This window comes from Molothrus aeneus, chromosome 3 (genome assembly GCF_037042795.1).
Source record: "Molothrus aeneus isolate 106 chromosome 3, BPBGC_Maene_1.0, whole genome shotgun sequence".
Taxonomy (NCBI): domain Eukaryota; kingdom Metazoa; phylum Chordata; class Aves; order Passeriformes; family Icteridae; genus Molothrus; species Molothrus aeneus.
In genome coordinates, this window is record NC_089648.1 from 7621825 (window position 1) to 7639862 (window position 18038).

An 18038-nucleotide genomic window follows, 5' to 3' on the forward strand; every position below is an offset into this window, starting at 1 on the left:
GCCAGCCTGGCCAGTCCCAGCCATGCTGGAGGATCCCCTGCCCTGGTGCCAAGGGAAGGGCAAAGACTGAAAACAGTGGGAAAAAAGAAATATCCTGAGGCTCCAGCTGTTGGATTCCTGCATTTCTGGGCTTTCATGGGATAGTGTTGCTGTGGGAGAGCTGGGGCTTGCTCCCACCATGGTGCCTGCTCCAGAGCCAAAGGGACAATTCCTGATGATGCCACCTTGTTGTCAATGCCCTCCTGCCCCCCAGGGCTCCCAAAAAGCCCCAAATCACCATCCCCACTCAGACTCATCCAGCAGGAGGCTCTCAGAGACCAGGGCACAGGGAGGCCAGGGCACAGCCTCCAGCATGGAGGAACTGGGAGGTGAAGGGAAATGCCCACAGCACTGGAAGGGGTGCAGGATGTACAGAGGAGCTTCTTTGTCCAGCCACAGGAGCATTTTTCTCAGCCAGGTTGGAAAAATCCTGGTCCAGGCTTCAACCCCAAGCTGTTTTCAAGGTGAGGAGCTGCAGCCTGGTTCCTGCTGAGCCTCCATCCTCCTCATTTCCTGGCTGTTGGCAGCACCAAGTCCCACCTTGGCACACGTGGATCATGGGGCTGGAGCCTGCCCAGGGCAGCACAGGGGGCTTGCCCCCATCGCTGCACACAGCAGAGCATCCAGGAGCTCCAGCCTGCTGCTGGATCATCCCAACACCACAGTTTGGCTCCAGAAGACAGGATCAGCCACATCTGGCACTGGGGGTTGGGTTGGAGTCAACAGCAATGTTTGAAGGTGTGTGGAAATGCTGTTAGAAAAGAAACCCAGAACCAAAGCACCCTGGAGCAGCTGCTGATTCCTCATGACTGATTCCTCATGGCTTTTCCTACCCCAGCCTCTGACAGCACTGGAATCCAGCCAGAGCCACCAGGGGACCTTTCTGTGGCCACTGGGGTGTCAGAGCAGGGTTCCACCGGAGCAGAGGGTGCCTGGCCCAGCCCTGGGTGTGCTGGGAATGTCCCCATTTTCCTGCCTGGAAAGGGCAGGGAGGCAGCTGAGCCTGGCATTCCATGGGTGCCCCAGCCCCTGCAGCAGCCAGAGGGGTGGCCAGGCTGGGGTGGCTCTGTCTGTCCTTGGCTGGCTGTCTGTCCTTGGGCTGCTCTGTCTGTCTGTCCATGGCTGCTCTGTCTGTCCTTGGGCTGCTCTGTCTGTCCATGGCTGCTGCTCTGTCTGTCCTTGGGCTGTCTGTCTGTCTGTCCTTGGGCTGCTCTGTCTGTCTGTCCATGGGCTGCTCTGTCTGTCCTTGGGCTGCTCTGTCTGTCTGTCCATGGCTGCTCTGTCTGTCCTTGGGCTGTCTGTCTGTCCATGGCTGCTGCTCTGTCTGTCCTTGGGCTGTCTGTCTGTCCTTGGGCTGCTCTGTCTGTCTGTCCTTGGCTGTCTGTCTGTCCTTGGGCCGCTCCGTCTGTCCTTGGCTGTCTGTCTGTCTGTCTGTCTGTCTGTCGTTCCTTGGGCTGCTCTGTCTGTCCTTGGCTGTCTGTCTGTTTATGGCTGTCTGTCCTTCCTTGGGCTGCTCTGTCTGTCCATGGCTGTCTGTCTGTCCATGGCTGCTCTGTCTGTCCTTCCTTGGGCTGCTCTGTCTGTCCATGGCTGTCTGTGTGTCCATGGCTGCTCTGTCCTTGGGCTGCTCTGTCTGTCCATGGCTGTCTGTCTGTCCACGGCTGCTCTGTCTGTCCATGGCTGCTCCTGCAGGGCTCCCCAGACAGGGAATGCTGCCCAGCCTGGCTGCAGAGCCCCACAGCTCCTCAAAGCTTTGTTTACACATTAAAATGGGTGGAACCATCCCCGTTCAGGCACAGCCAGGGCCGGTGCTGTCCCCAGGGCGGTGGCAGCCGCTGCTCTGTGTGTCCCTGGTCACTCCTGGCAGGGCAGCACTCCTGCCCCCAGCTCCTGAGCAGGGTTTGCATCCCCCAAACTCTGGGATGCTCCGGGAGCTGCTGGGATCGGGCCATTAGATGGGGCTGTGGTTACAGAATTGGGATTTGGGTTTCAGACTCCCAGCAGGAGCTGCCCGGGGTCAGCAGGAAATCCTGAGCATCCCTGCCGTGCTCTGAGCCAGGGGATGGGCACCTGTGGGATGGCAGAGGGATGGGAGCACCACGGGGGCTGCAGGTGGGAGAAGTCAGCGGATTCCCACTCCTGGTGTTGCAGTTTATCCACCCCCGTTCCCCTGTGTGAAAAATGTGTATTTTATGATTGGCTTTTCGCAAATATTGAAATGGATATTGTCTGTGTTATGTTAGAAAGTTATGCTGTGTTAATTTTCTTAAGTAGTGTGTTAAATATAGTTCAGGGTTATAACATAATGTTAATATAGAAACCATGTATGTGAGATATTTTTTTAAGAAAGGAATGAGGTACTCACACCAGATAGCAGCCCCAGGACACCTCAATCTTTCAGAGAAAGGGAATTTATTGTTCCATTATCAGGAGAAATCAACTTCTTCCTGCCTCACTGAGCCATGATGGCACCGTTAGGATTCAGAGGAAGAAGTTGACACTGACCAGACAGAATCCCGTGTTTGAATGGAATTTATGCATCATGTATGAAGTGTAGGAATATGCAACAGGCTGCTGCTTTTAAAGGTTAATCCTCTGTTAACGTGGGTCCTTTTTCGGGCTCTTGCTGCCCAGAAAAAGGTACCCGGACTGTCCCTAACTCTTTGTTTTTATTGTCTCGTATTGTTCTAAATCCTAATTGTCCAAATTATTATTACTCTAATTATATTACTATTTTTATAACCATTTTATTACTATTAAACTTTTAAAATTTTAAAACCAAGTGACTGGCGTTTTTCACAGCCTGTAACATCCCTTGGTTTTCCCTGGTGTGGCACACAGATCACAGAGATGGGAAATGATCCTGGATCACAGGAACACCTGGCCAAGGCAGTGCTAATCTGCCCATGGGCTCTTTTGGCTGCCAGAAAGAGTCTCAGCAGCTCCTGGCCTAAACCACGGAACTGTCGAGGCTGCAGGTGCTGGAAAAATGCTTAGGGGGGAAAAAATAATCCAGCTGAAGACTTTGAAGCTCCAAAATAACACCAAGCTGAGCAATCCCTGGGGGAACCAGCACGTCCATGGAACAGGGAGCAGAGCTTGCCCAGGGTTTTCCAAGCCACAGTGAGACCCCTTCGCCATGGGACCATCCCATCCCATCCCATCCCATCCCATCCCATCCCATCCCATCCCATCCCATCCCGTCCCGTCCCGTCCCATCCCATCCCATCCCATCCCATCCCGTCCCGTCCCGTCCCGTCCCGTCCCGTCCCGTCCCATCCCATCCCATCCCATCCATCCCATCCATCCCATCCCATCCCATCCATCCCATCCCATCCCATCCCATCCCATCCCATCCCATCCCATCCATCCCATCCCATCCCGTCCCGTCCCGTCCCGTCCCATCCCATCCCATCCCATCCCATCCCATCCCATCCCATCCATCCCATCCCATCCCATCCCATCCCATCCCATCCCATCCCATCACATCCCATCCCATCCCATCCCATCCCATCCCATCCCATCCCATCCCATCCCATCCCATCCCATCCCATCCCATCCATCCCATCCCATCCCATCCCATCCCATCCCATCCCACCCATCCCTTTTGCAAGCTCAGGAGCCTCTGGGGTGCTGGAGGAGGTTTCAGGCAGGGGAGCTGGGCTGGCCCTCGTCCCAGCAGCATCAGCATCTCTGCTGCCACAGTGGGAACTTCTGGATCAAGGACCACAAATCCAAACTGCAGGCACGACCATTGGCCTCCTCCCTGCACAGGCACGTTCTGTGTAGCACAAATTCACTTTCCAGCAGGCAAATTGCTGTCCCTTCATGGACAGGAGCACCCAGGAACAGCTGCTGACAATGCTGCCAGAAAACACCGGGACTTTTGGCAGCTCCCACATCCTGTGTATTTGAGGGAATAAAGCCATTTATCCAGGATGAGAAGAAGAAGGGATGCTCTCAGGCTGCACACAAACCCCTTCTGCTCTCCCAGCACCTGAACTGGGAGGACATTCAGCAGGGCAAGGGCCACCCCAGCCTTTGGGAAGGATGGATCAGCCTGGAGCAGCCCCTGTGCTGCACCAGGACAGCCACACCATACCAAGTGGTAACCAAATTCCAGCCCTTCCCATCCTTTAGAAAGCACTAAATAGCAGACATGGAAGGCCAAGGCTGCTGGAGCAGGCAGCACACGTGGCTGCAGGAGGGGGGTGAGCAGGAAAGGAAGGAGGAAGTGGAGACAAAGAATTTCCGCACCATCCCTCCAAAAGCGCTTCCTGAGGAAACGCTCACGGAGAGATCCCAGCCCAGGCTGAGCAGGGCCCCACACAACCCCTGGGGAAAGGGGCTAAACACAGGGAATGAGGGGGGAACTCACAGCCCACAGCCACTGCCAGAACCCAGGAAACTCCTCTGGCTGCCCTGGAGGGCTCCAGACCCTGCCCAGGGGGCTCAGAGACCTTGGCACAGAGCCCAGGACACCTGTGCCTTTGATTTAGCCCTTGGAAAAAACAATTACCAACCGTTATATGAAGAATTACAAACCACAACAGTTTAAGTAGAATAGTAGTGAATTTATCAGGGGGTGAAAAATAGATTTTTGAAGTTTTTAGAATGGGGGTTCAGGGGGCAAGATGGAGGAATCTGGCCATGTCCAGCCTTTCTCCTTCTTCTTCTTCTTGGCCTCCATCTTCTGCTGGGATGGTGGCACTTTTGGATTGGTTTAGAGGAGAAGCTCACTGTCTAACATAGGTGATAGGTATTGGAAAGCAATTGTAAATATTGTCCGTGTAGTTTTTAGTATAAAAAGATAACACCACCCCAAGAGCAGGCAGAGTGCCTCAGACTGTCTTGCTGAGCAGATCTCAGCTGGACAGGAGAAAGAATTTTATAGATAAGGAACAATAAACAACCTTGAGACCAAGAACTGAAGAGCTCTGACTCCTTCCTCAAGCGCCAGGCTGGGAAAAGAGACTTTCTAACATTTCTCAGGGTCACTGTGAGCAGCGAGAGACCCCAAGAACCCACAGCAAAAATCCCATTGGATGTCTCATGGCTTTGGGAACGGTGCTTCACCCCAGAGCACAGGTGTGCCAAACTGCCCAGGCTGGGGCAGATGGTTGCAAATTGCTGCCCTGAGATGTGCAGGGTGTCTCTGCTTCGGCCCAGATCTGAAGAAAGAGTCAGAGCTCTTCAGTTTTTGGTCTTGAGGTTGTTTATTAATTCTTATCTATAAAATTTTCTTTCTGCCCAGCTGAGATCTGCTCAGCAGGGCAGCCACAGGCACTCTGACCGCCCCCAAGGTGCTGTTGTCCTTTTATACTACAAACTACGTGTATCGTATTTACTCTTAATTCCCGATACCTATCACCTGTGTTAGACAGTGCACTTCTACTCTAAACCAATCCCAAAGTGCCAACATCGCTGCAGAAAATGGAGAACAAGAAGAAGAAAGAAGGACTAGACACGCCCTGATTCCTCCATCTTGTCCCCATAACCCCCATACCAAAAATCCTAAAATCTACATTTGCACCCTGTGATCATTTTATTATTATACTATTTAAACTTGTGTGACTTTCAGGTCCTCACACAAAGCTGGTATCTTGCTCCAGGGCTCACAGTCACACCCACAGGTGCTCTGGGCTGTGTGCCAGGGTCTCTGAGCCCCCAGCAGGGTCCTCGGTGACTCTGGACACCTGGAGGGATGTGCTGAGTTCTGACACTCCAGGATCCACATCCACATCCCAGCCCAGCACAAAACCCCTCCCAGCAGCCCAGGGAGCAGCAAACCACCAGCAATGCCTCTGATCCTCTGGGTGCCTGGAGGGACACCCTTGTTTCAACCCTTTTCTCCAGGAGAAAAACAGGGAGACAGGCTGGTTCCTTGGGGATTGAGCAACGCCATGTTGGGAGAAAAAACCCAGTCCCAACCCAAGGGGCAGGAAGGCTGGAGCCCCAGGAGAGGCTTCTAATTCCTTGGAGTAATCTGAGAGGAGCCTGGTGCAGTTCCCTGCATCCCAGAGGTGACATTCCCCATCCCCCAGAGGCACTGCTGACCCTGCACAGCTTTTCAGCCAGCTGCAGACACTGCTTTTCCTGCTCCCATGGAAAGTTTTGGATTTAGCTGCATTAGGAAGCAGAGCTGCATTTGTTTCCTGGCCCTGCAGCCCTGGGCAAATCCAGCTCCAGAGGCAGGGAGTGACTTTTGCCTGTTGGAAAGGTGTGTGGTCAGAGCACCTGTGTGAGAATCTGTGTTTTATACACGCAGACATGAAAAATTCTGGGGTTTTTTGCTTTCATTAAATTTCTCCTCATTTTGTGGGCTATTCATTTCGGGTTCCTGCTGGGTTTTGTAGCTGGCAGCCCCCAGCTCAAGGCTGCTTAATGAGAGGATTTAATTGGGGTTGGTTAAAGAAACCTGTCCCTATCAGAAGGGAGCATCCCTCACACGTGGGGTGGGAGCAGCCTCTGTCACCACAGGCAGGGTGACACATTAGGGAGCCCTGACATGGGATTATGCTTTTTTTTCCCCCTTTTTTCCCCTCCCTGATCTGTTTGGCAGTGGCTGGTTAATGCCTGCAGTCAGAGGCACTTCATTAGACAGCTCATTAGTTAATCATGCCTGTACGTGTGATTTCTCCCGTCCCCAGGCATGTGACAAGGGGAGTTGAGGAATCCATGGGAATTATTTAAATCACCCACATCCCAAACCTGAGGCTTAGACACCCTGACAGGCAAAGGAGCATTAATTCATACAACCACAACCTCCTGGCATCCTCCCAGCGTCACTGCTGTACTCCAAAATATTAATAAGCCCCAAAGCAATAATGGGGAACCCTTTAGCCAGTTAGAAGGAGGTGGGGGAGGGGGGTTAAGCATTAATTTGTCAGGAAGATGACAAGATTATTTACATTGTCAGGAAAGCAGCTCATTAAAGCTGCCCTCGTGCAAATACTTGGCCATGCTTTGTTGGGAGAGCAGAAAGCAAAGGGGGCTGCTCCTGGCAGAAACTTGCAGCAGGAGAGTCACAGCCCAGCTGAGAGGGGATGAAAAGCTAAGGGAAGGGATCTTCTTTTTTAAAAATCTGGGCACAAGTGAGAGAGAAGGCATTGCATCTGCGTGGTGTCACCCAGCCTGCTGGGCAGGAGGTGCCAGATGTGAGCTGACAGGGTCTGGTGGCTCTGAGATGCTCCCTTCTCCTTCCCACGGTGAGCAGCAGGGAGGACCAGCCCGCTTCAATCCCATTTCTGTGCAGAAGGATGCAGCTGTGGGCACTCCCAGGCGTGGGGATCCCTGCAGCCCCCAGCCCTGCACACAAAGTGACACAGGAACCACAGCCTGGAGCTGCCCCAGGGCTTCACCCAGTGACCCAGGGATTCCCCCAAGCTTCAGCGGTCAGAGGACCTTCAGAGGGTTTATTTTAAACCTTTATTGTCTCAATACACAATTCCCTGATGCTGGGCTTGTGCAGATTTCCAGCAGCCACCCTGCTACACCCTGAGCACCCAAGGAATGAATTTATTTTTGAAGGACAGCGCATCACCTCTTTGGTGTTCAGTGGAAGGGCTCTGACATCCTCAGGGAAAAGAAACACGAGCTTCCAGACACAAACTAACTCTGCTACACTCCCCAAGCATGCAAGGAAGAGGAGCAGCCCCAAAAAGGCACCACCAGCCAAAACTTGGATGCCAGGCATGCAGACAGGACCTGACTCTGCTACTGGTCCCAGTGGCACTGGGTCCAGATGGGCTCTTCCCCACTTGGTCACTTGTAAAGGGAATTGGGAATTTTCTGTTTTCAAATAAAGCTGGAAGTCTCCCCCTCTGAGGGGTGGGAGGGTCAGGGGGGTCTCTGGTGCTCCCTGGTGTCTCAGTTTGGAAAGACAGGAGTTGCTAAGGAAGGCAGGAGCCTCCCCTGAAATGGGAAATATAAACCCTCCCCACCCCTCCAAATTGCTATAAATTTTAAATTAAGGGGCTCTCAGGCAAAAAATATGGGAGCAGGAAATAACAGTTCTTTAATAGGGAAGAGAAAAAAAATAAAAGGATAAAATAAACAATGCAGTAAACCAGAACAACAGTGCCAGAGTCAGAACCCAGCCTGACACCCTGTGGGTCAGGGTGTTGGTGGCAGTGCCATTGGAATTGTGGCTCAGCCCTCCTGCAGTGTCAGGGGTGGTTCTGCTGGAGCAGGGATCCTGTAGAGAAGGATGGATTCATGGATTCTTCCTCTGAGGATCCAGGGGAAGGAGAGGCAGCTGCTGTTCCTCTGGGGAATCCCGTGGAGAAGCCGTGCTGGTGTCTCAAAAACCTCTGGATTATATCCAGGTAGGAATGCTTGGCTCCTCCCCCTGGGCTCACATCTCCCAATGGGATGTTACAGCTCTTATCAGCCATGCAGTGACATTCCATAGCTGTTATCAGCAATGTCCCCTCCCCAGGGAGGTGTGAATGTGGGCACTCAAAGACAGAGATAAGGCAAGCTGCCCACTTGACAAAGATAATCTGCCATACAGATGGGAATGGAAAACAACTTGCATTGCAACCTGGAGCACCTGGGGATCCCAGCACTGTGCCAAGGGATGGGCAGGAGATGGGGCAGCCAGCTGGGAACCCTCCCTGCTCCATCTCACCCCCACACTGGTGCTGCTGGGCACTGACTGGGCAGCACAACCCATCAGCCAGGGTGGGAGCAGCAGGGATGCTCCTCACACAGCCAGGAATGCTGAGCCCACAGCCCCCAGTGCAGGGCTGGGCTCCCCACAGGGCACTGAGATCCTCAGAGGGAGCATCCCAGGAGGCTGAGCCTGGAAGAGCAGAGGATTTACCCTGGTGGCTGCAGAGCTGCAGGGACCCCACTCTGTGCACCCACCCAGCTCCCAAATTCCCCCATGGCCCCATTGCCAGCACCCAGTGTCCCCCCAGCTCCCAGAGCATCCCCCAGCCCCCTCTGGGATGCTGAACTGCCTGGTTTTGCTGGGAGCTGCTCAGGAGGAACAGAGAGAGGGGGACTGGTGACAAATTTGCTGGCAGCAAAGCTGCTCTGGCCGCGGCACAGGGTTACTGAGGAGAGGCAGGGAGGAGTAACATCTTTTATAGGACCAATTTATAGGCTGGGGAAAAGGCTTCTGGGCTCAGCACCCTCTCCCAGGAGGATGTATGTGCTTCCTCTGGGGCAGCATCCATTAAAGGGATGGGTTTGGACAGGGTGCTGAGGAGCAGCAGCACAAAAATCCTAAAATAGACACGACCATGTTTCTTCCTGTCTGGCTCAGCTCGCCCAGGAGTTTCTGCTGCTCCTCCAGCACCTTGCCCAAGCAGAGGGGATTCCCTCCAGCACCTCCATCCCAAAGCTGGCCCAGTGAGGGGGGCTCAGCCTGCAGAGCCACTCCTGCCACCCCCAGATCAGTGATCTGCCATTTCTGGAAGGTTTATACAGACACCAAAGCCCTCACACAGCTTCCATGCCTCTCATCTCCCCCTGTCAGCCTTTATATTATATATATATATATATGTATGCATATGTACATATATGTATGTGTGTATATTCAAAGGATGCCCCTAGCTGGAAATTTTGCATCCCAATGAGTAGAGAAATGCCCAGGGAAAACCCAAATCACAAAAATTAGGGGAGGGGTGGGAAGGGGAGGCGAGAAGTGCTTAATTCTGGCTCAGGAAGTCAGAGAGACAGTCAGTGAGGGAGCAAGCACAGGTGGATGGAAATGAAAGAGCATTTTTTTTGTCTTGTCTCTGAAATCCTGACCTTTTCTACAGCCAACATCAGCTGCAGAAGGGAGGTGGGGTGGGGAAGGGACAGGGAAGGGACAGGAAAGGGACTGGGAAAGCAGGATATCAGCAGAGCAGTGCAGCTGGATGTCCCTAAAGCAGGCTGCAGTCCCCTGGGGTGACATCCAGATTTTTGTTCCAAAGTCTGTCCCACTGAGCTGTACAATAAATTGTGGAGTTTTTATTTCAGTTTTGGTCCATTGTCTGTGACTTCAGGCCCATTCCTTGCTGTTGCCATCAGTCCCTGCCCACCAGGATGTGCCACTCCAACACAGAGCACAGCAGCACCCTGACCCCTGGGCTCCCACGTGAAATATTTGGCATCTTCCCTGCCACACTCAGGCAAGACAAATATTCTTTCCTTTGATTTGTTTCAGACACACCAGCCATAAAGCTCATTCTCTGGCCTCTTGTTTTGATGTGATAAGGCCAGCTCAGAGGAAGGCAGGGATCCATCTTTCTCTGTGCCAGGCAGCCTCAGCACATCTGCTGAGCAAACACCCTCAGTTCGTCCCCCTTGCTACCCAAAACCACCTGCCAGCCCTGTCACCTCCTCCTTTCCAGCCCCAGTTGCCATTTTCTCCATTGCTGGTGCCCTGGGGGAGCTGCAGGGACCTTTGGTGTCACCCAGTGCCTCACCCAGCCAGGTGATGGCCTCTGCCCTCGAGGCCCTGCCAAAGACAGAAGCTCCTGGGAAAACCTTTCCTTGGGCTCCAGGTGTTAGGAGTGGAGCCCTGTGCTCTGTTAAATCACTTTTTTCCTGCACTCTAAGACATCTCTGAATTGACTCTGAGCCCCAGGCAGACTTTGTTCCATGTGAATCTTTAACTCTCATTTCTTTTTGCCTTGTTGCTGGAAGAAAACTGTCCAAACTGTCCCCGTGCACACCAAACAACCCCTCTCCAGGAATTCTTCAGGAATTCTTCAGAACCACTGCTCCCTGAATATGTGCATAAGAGCAGGGGCAGTTTTCAATTACTTTAGACAAGTAATCTGTTACAGAATCATCACAGAATGGTTTGGGTTGGAGGGGACCCTAAAGATCATCCAGTTCCAACCCCCCTGCCATGGGCAGGGACACCTTCCAATAGGGAAGGTTGCTCAAAGCCCCATCCAATGTAACTTTGAACACTTCCAGGGATGGGGCATCCAGAACTTCTCTGGGCAACCTGTGCCAGTGCCTCACCACCCTCACAGTAAGAATTTCTTCCCAATATCTAACCAAAACCAAAACCAAAACCAAAACTCTGTCAGTCTAATGCCATCACCCTTTGTTCTTTCACTACAGCCTTTTGCAAAAACAAAACCCTCTCCAGCTTTTTTTTAGGTCTCCTTTAGGTCTCCCCAGAGCCTTTTCCTCTCCAGGCTGGACAACCAGCTCTCCTCACTGCAGCAAGTCCAGGTCCTTCCTGCTCTGGTGTTCCCAGAGCTGGATGCAGCCCTGCAGGTGGGGTCCCTCCAGAGCAGAGGAGCAGAATCCTACAATTTTGACCTACAGAAGTCATTTGTGCAGTTAAACCAACTTAAATGGGAACACAAGGAGTCATTTTAACAACAGTTTGCACAGCTGGGGGTTGGAGAGTGTGGCAAACCTGGAAATGGGAAAGCTGACCTCTTATCTGGAGCACAAGGCTGAGAACTTCCCGCTCTCCTCCTCATGTGTCAGATGGAAAGGAGCAAACCACCTCCCCTTAACTGTGTAGAGTGGTGCTTATGGTCTCCCCAATTAACTAGAGCACATCTACACATTAATTAGCTCTTTGTGCCCAGTTATTCCATTTCTAATCCTGATTACATCCCTCTGTCAACGGGACATCTCCCCATCACTGCCGAGGGCAAAGGTGTCTGCACGGGTGGGAAAATGGAGCCAAGATGGCTCAGCTCCTTCCTAGGGCTGCATTTCTGCCTCAGAGATGCTGTGTAACCTTGGAGAATAACAACAGCAGCAGAAAATAATAAGCCTTTCACACAGGGCAGTTATGAAAAATTGAGCTGCTTCGGGAAGAAATAAATAGAGTGGCTCGAAGGAGAGCTGAAGCGGTCAGCTCAGCTGTGGCACAGCCACACCACCCCCAAGCTTCCAGCAGATTCTCTCAGCATTTCTTCAGTGCCTCTAAAGCATCCTTTCAGCATCTCTGCAGCTGGAGCCAGCCTCAGATATCCTGGGAGGGAGCATCCCTGCAGTCCAGCACAGCTGCCCGCGCCGGGGCTGCAGCTTTGCGAACGCGGGATCATCGCTGGCTCTCGGGGAGGAGAGAAAATCATCCCCTCCCTTCTCATTTCTGTTTGCCTGAAATGAGGTCTGGAGACTGAAGTTCTGCTGAATGTGCCAGCCAGGCAGGGCCAGGCTCCCCTGGTTTGTGGCAGAGGCACAGTCAGCCCCAGAAAGCCGAGTTTCCATGTGTAGCCTGGAGACACACACATGGCCCTGGCTTCCCAGCTGGAGCCACGGCAGGGCAGGGGGAGGAAAGCAGCAGAAAGGAAAAAATGGGGATGGAAACTGGAGCAGAGCACCCACAGAATGTCTGAAACCATCCAGCAGTCCTCCAGGAGCACCTGAGTGCTGCCTGTCCCAGCTTGGGGCTAAGGCTCTGCCTTCTGAAATCCAAGCCTGGCATCACCAAGGCATGGGGGGATTCATGGATGGCAGTGGAAATACAGGAGCAGACAGCACAGCCAAGCTCACTCAGCACAGCAGAGTGATAAATAGAGAGCAAACAGCCCACTGCATGCTAATTTCCCATGAGGATCAATTAACTGTAGTTAAAAAATATATTTTTAATGTCACAGTCTTCAACTGTCACTGGCTGATTGCAGTCACAAAGTGGAGCCAAAATCCTCAGTCAAAAGTGTTGGTTCCTCATTAAAAAAAAATTATTTGGCTGCCAATATCAGCACCAGGCAGCCCTGTACCCAACAGAGACACAGGAACCAGCACAGGGAACACCAAGAACAGGCCTAATGCCAAAAGAGTGTTATGACATTTTATTAAATAAAATATGCTTATTTAGCCACCTCTAAATAAGGTGGGTGTATTTCCCACTGTTTGAATCTGTTCAGCTATGGAACAACATCATTATTAACATCTAGGCAAGCATTTTGAGCAGCAGGGAGCTCAGCAACGTTGCTGAAAGCTGATTTCCATCAGCAGGAATGCTCTCCTCTCCCAGCTCCCCAGGAGAGACCTCTATGGTCCCGCCTGAATTCCTGCTCTGCCAACACTGGAGCATCAATTCCAGCTTCCAGAGGATCTGTAATGGGAGGAGGGTGCATTTCAGGAGCTGAACCCCTCCTCTCCTGGGTAAATCTCACCTGGTGGCTCTTTGGAGCATGTTGCAAACAATTAAAATTGTCCCAGCCACACTGCCAAGGCATAAAAGCAGCAACCTCGTGTTTAGGAGAGAAAATAAAAAATCAGAAGTGATGTAACTTGCCCAAAAGAGTTGAGAGAGTCATTCTTGGGGCAAGGCTGGAAGGGAAATCCTGCTCCTGGGCTCACAGAGAGGGCTGGGTGTCTATTCCCAGTGCTGACTGCATCCACAGTCCCCATTTTTTGTTCCTTTGAGTCTCCAGCACACTTTTGCTCCACCCTGTGGTTTGTTGTGCTTGGTCCCGAGTTTATTTGATATGGAAACACTTCCAGTGTGCTCTTCCTCAGCTTGTGAAGCCCTGGCCACATCTGTGCCATTGTACAAACACCTGTGGCTATTTTATGGGTTAATTTTATTTTGGCTGCCTTCACCCCAAAGCTACAGCTCAGCTCCTTACAGGTTTCGCCCAGGGGCTGAGATTTGGCTCCCAGGTCCAGCAGCTCCCTGCACCCATGGGATGGAGCAATGGGTGCTCTGTGAATGCCCACAGTGCTGGGACAAAATCAGCACCAACAAACACACCACGATTAGGCCAGCTGAAGGAGTGATCCTGAGGACAGCAGCAGCAGCGTAATAAAAGAAATAAAATAAATGAATAAAAGCAGTTCCTTGTGGTGCCAGTCAGGTCATCTCTGCAAAGGCAAACGCCCCCTGGGCCTGAGCTGCTCTGCAGAGCACCTGATGGAATCCCACCAGGATGGAAGACTGCTGGAGAAACAAACTTAATTTTCTTATAACTGGTAAAAGAAACCCAAGAAAGAAATGATCATTAGAAGTGTGCTGGGTCTGTCTCAGGGCTGTGAAGGTGGCTCTCAGAGGAGGTGAGGAGAGGGCAGGGCAGAGCAGGAGGGACAGAAATCTCTTCACAGCCCTTCACAGCCTCTACAGAAAGTGCCTGGGCTGGCCCCTGGTGGCTGTGGCCTGGGTGATGAACGTGAGCTCCACACTTTGGCTGGTGCCATTTAAACACTGTACATCAGTAAAAATGTCTCTTCTTTCTGAAGAATCCACAATCATTTTTGCCACTTACAAAAAAATACAGAAAAGGCAATATTACCAAGTAAACCTAGGGCAACCTACCTTTAACCCTATGGAGAAATGAAATAGCCCTATAGAAAAATAAAAGTATAGAGTTATATATATATATATACATATATATATATAAAGCTAGCAGCAGCCTTCCATCATAATATTCCATTCCTCTCCCATTGTGACATTGGAATGAGATTGAGGAAATATTTTTTAATATGCCTAAATATATAATTATCATAAATATATTATAATTAGAACATTAAAAAAGCATCTGTCTAACCTCACATGCTTTAATAATGACATATTATTATTATTATATGTTTAGTATGCACATATATAATTACAAACAATATATTTACAATAAATATATGTATATATAACCCTGTTTTTATTTTTATAATTACATATTTCATTTTATAATTTATTTTTATTTTTTATTTTATTTTATTTTATTTTATTTTATTTTATTTTATTTTATTTTATTATAATAACTTTAATAATAACATATTATCATTATATATTTAGTAGGCACATATATAATTACATACACTATATTTACAATAAATTTATGTATATATAGCACTGCTTTTATTTTTATAAGAACATATTTTATTTTATATATTTTATTTTATTTATTTTATTTTATTTTATTTTATTTTATTATAATAACTTTAATAATAACATATTATTATTATATATTTAGTAGACACATATATAATTACAGACACTATATTTACAATAAATTTATGTACATATAACACTGTTTTTATTTTCATAACAACATATTTTATTTTATATATTTTATATATTTTTATTTTATTTTATTTTATTTTATTTTATTTTATTTTATTATAATAACTTTAATAATAGCATATTATTATTATATATTTAGTATGCACATATATAATTACATGCACTATATTTACAATAAATTTATGTATATATAGCACTGTTTTTATTGTGGGTGGGTGCAGTGGCAGGAGAGGGAGCCTGTGCAGGGCAGGACCCTCTGCTCCTTTCAGACAGGGGATGCTGTGGCACTCCTGTGCTCCAGGGAGCAGAGCTATGGATGTGCAGAGAGGGGCGGGGCAGAGAGGAAGAAGATTGATGGCAGGAAGGGAATTATGCCTCTCTGACATGCAGGGAGAGCACACAAGTCACCCTGACACGGAGTTTGGGTGACCCAGGCTTCCCAGGCTCGCTGTGTTCCGTCCCTGCTGCTGGGAGCACATTCCCTGGGCAGCAGGAGGGCCAGGGCAGCTTCAGTGTTGGCACTGGAGCGTTTTTACAGCATCTCCTGAGGCTCAGGAAGGCAGAGCAGGGACTGCTGCACTCTGTGCTCTCCTAGCAGTGTCCAGGATGGCATAAAAACAGGCTGTGTGCTGTTGTGAACTGCCCTCTTAGTGTTTATTAATTTATTGAATAAACACCAGCGAGGTTAGATGCTGTCTGAGGCTTTGGCTTCTCTTTTCCACAGCATTCAAAGCAATTACTTTCATGAGAGCAAATGGTCCATTTAGCTGGAGAGCCTATAAGGCAGAAATGAGATCAGATTCCTGAGCAGATGTGCCCTCCTCTAGAGGGATTCAGTGTCTGCGAGGCTCCACGGTGACACCAGGCAGAAAACATCTCTCAACTCCACTGTGTGTGAGCTGCACAGCAGAGCTGGAGCTTTTATCAAAGAGCCAGTTCCACCCTTCAAAACAAGGACAAATACCATAATGTTAAAGCATTTCATGTCCCAGGGAAGGGGAAGGAGGAAGGATTTCTTTCTCCTGGGGGGGTGGGGATGGCATCACCACAAAAGCCCCTAACCCTGATCCACTAAATGAGTCCCTCTTCCTCAACGATGCAAAGAAAAAGCTTCTGCTCATTTTTGGCACACACAGACCCAAGGAGGGGGCTGGAGGGAGCCCACAGCTACTGCAAGTCCCCAGATTGTGTAACTCTTTCCTTTGCTGGTGCTGTGTTCTCTCAGGAAACACCTGAGCTCCCCACCCAGCTCAGTTCCAGCCCAGACAGGAGCAAGTCACAGCTCCCTGGTGTCACCCCTGCGGCTGCTCCAAGAGCCAGCACTGCAAACTACTGCTGTGGCACTCTCTATTTCCAAAACTGCCATTTAGCTAAATGAGTATAATGAGAAAGAGGAGGATCCATTCTGAGAGGTTTTCTGACCTAAACTCTTTCCTTAAATTGAGAGATGTAATTTCTGTGTCAGCAAACAGGGTCTCCCTTTTGTGAATTAGAAGTCAGCATTAAGAGTCATCATAAGGGACTGCTTAAAACTTGAATGTATCAGAGGGAATGCCAGGAAAACAGTGCACCCATGCACAGCAGGATCCCCCAAACCAGCCCCTGGGGCTGCTCCTGCTGCTCACATCTGCCTGCTGAAGGCCCAGCTCCCACCCTGTCCCCCAGGCAGAGCAGTGCTGCCCTCAGCCTGCCCCCCCCGTGTCACTGTTGGGTTGGACGTGACACACACACGTGATCAGGGTCTAAGAAGAAAAAAGTTTTTTATTCTGCGTGGTCTTTAACTTGTATATTCTTAACAAAGTGTGATCTTAGGTCATTAACTACATCACAATAACTTATTATATTCATTGGTGCAAAGCAATTAACATCAATATAGTTGGCAAAAGTTTTATAGAAATTTAATAAAGCCTGTATACACATCTACTTATGCACATAGTGTAGCTTACAAAAATTTTCATGTATCTTTTCTAGTCTGTTTCTATGCTGACAGTCTTGTCCTCTTCTTTGCTATGGATACACTGGAAAATCATCAATTGTTATTTCCTCTCTTACCTCAGCTTTGCTTGCAGGCCAGCTGTCAAGCCCCTCCATACCCATGCTCCAAATGCTGCCCACACCCCCAGGATCTGCTGGAGAAGCCTCCCCTCCTCTGAGCATCTTCCCCACCCTCAGCCCAGCGGGCTGGAGATGGCAGGAGGCACAAAGGAAAAGCCACCATCCATCCATCCACCCACTCATCCATCCATCCATCCAGCCACTCATCCACCCACTCGTCCATCCATGCATCCATCCATCCATCCATCCAGCCACTCATCCATCCATCCATCCAGCCACTCATCCATCCATCCATCCATCCATCCATCCATCCATCCATCCATCCATCCATCCATCCATCCATCCATCCATCCATCCACTCATCCACCCACTCGTCCATCCATGCATCCATCCATCCACACATCCATCCATCATCCATCCATCCACATATCCATCCATCATCCATCCATCCATCCATCCATCCATCCATCCATCCATCCATCCATCCATCCATCCGTCCGTCCATCCGTCCATCCATCCGTCCGTCCATCCGTCCATCCATCCGTCCATCCACCTGTCCATCCATCCATCCATCCATCCATCCATCCATCCATCCATCCATCCATCCATCCATCCATCCTTCATCCATCCATCCGTCCATTCATCCATCCATCCACCTGTCCATCCATCCATCCATCCATCCATCCATCCATCCATCCATCCATCCATCCATCCATCCATCCATCCATCCATCCATCCATCCAGCACAGCAGCACATGGCCCTTGTGCCGGTCCCTCCCCCCTCCCCGGCCGATCCCAAGCCCGAGGTCCCTGGATGTGCAGACCTGAGCCTGGCAGCCCTCCCGAGCCCCTCCTGAGCTGGCTCTGGGGCTGTTGGGAGCGGCTCCAGGCTCCAGGACACGCAGCCCCTCAGGGGGAGCCGGTGCCCATCCTGCCAGGGCCGGCTCCTCAGGCAGCACCATGGCCATGTGTTCTCCTGGCAGCGCTCCCAGCCCGGCCTCCT